Here is a 292-nt window from a genome sequence, read left to right on the forward strand (position 1 = left end):
AATAATTAAATAATCTGGTACAATATATATGAATTTTCCTTTTCTTATCTTTTGCTAAAAAAACAACGAGTTCTTAAAAAGGAGCCGTTTGAAATAGAGCAAAAAATAAAACGGGTCTCTTAATGAACGCTTTTTCTCGCAAGCGGAAAAAAAAAGTTTTTATCAATCAGTGCTCCTTCACAACTACAAGCGTCCGATCTCGTCAAAGAGCATTTTTCACAACGAAAAATTAACCGTTTCTCTCCTTTTCACTATATCCTCACTGCTCTCTCTCTCGTATTTTACCTCATGT

This window comes from Penaeus monodon, chromosome 29 (assembly GCF_015228065.2).
Source record: "Penaeus monodon isolate SGIC_2016 chromosome 29, NSTDA_Pmon_1, whole genome shotgun sequence".
Classification (NCBI taxonomy): Eukaryota; Metazoa; Arthropoda; class Malacostraca; order Decapoda; family Penaeidae; genus Penaeus; species Penaeus monodon.